This window comes from Trachymyrmex septentrionalis, unplaced genomic scaffold, assembly GCF_001594115.1.
Source record: "Trachymyrmex septentrionalis isolate Tsep2-gDNA-1 unplaced genomic scaffold, Tsep1.0 scaffold107, whole genome shotgun sequence".
NCBI lineage: Eukaryota > Metazoa > Arthropoda > Insecta > Hymenoptera > Formicidae > Trachymyrmex > Trachymyrmex septentrionalis.
The window spans coordinates 494061-494764 of record NW_017304196.1 but is presented as its reverse complement, the minus strand read 5'-3'; positions in this window follow the sequence as shown (position 1 = coordinate 494764).

The window sequence follows — 704 nt, the reverse complement described above, 5'->3', positions numbered from 1 at the left end:
AATTCTTTTATATGTTAAATAAATTGTATGTGTTAAATGCAGTTGACTTGCTAAATACTAAACACAGATGATTACGGACATCTCATCATGATGTACCGCTTATTAAAAATATATTATGTACTATATTTCTTACATCATGAAATTATACAATTACAAATTGCGATCATAACTTCTAATATGCAATTCGTAAACTGGAAGCGTGCTTATAGTAATAGACATTATCCATTTTATAACTGAGAGAGTTGATTTGCAATAAAGATCAGCATTCCTACATGTAATATTTGTATAATATTCTTTTATCATGCATTATAAAATTATTGCATCATTACTACATAAAATTAGACAATTAACTTTTTATTTTAGATAGTAAAAGATTTCTCTATTGATAACATTTAATTTTTTTTACTAACTACTTTTAATTCAGCTTGATACTAATTTGTTAAATACATTTTAACATCTCGCTCGAGTTTTTAATAAAAACAGCGTCAAAACTGATAATATAGTATTATATATATATATATATATATAAATTTGATATAACATCGTAAACGTGTACAATTTCCATATGAAAACAGATAAAATTACTGAAAGATTATATCTTGTCGTACATTAACTGTATAATTTGAAATTCAAGAAGCGCAATTGCACATTATTATCGTAAATGAGTTCTATCAAGATGTGCGCATGTAGTACAAAACAATGCA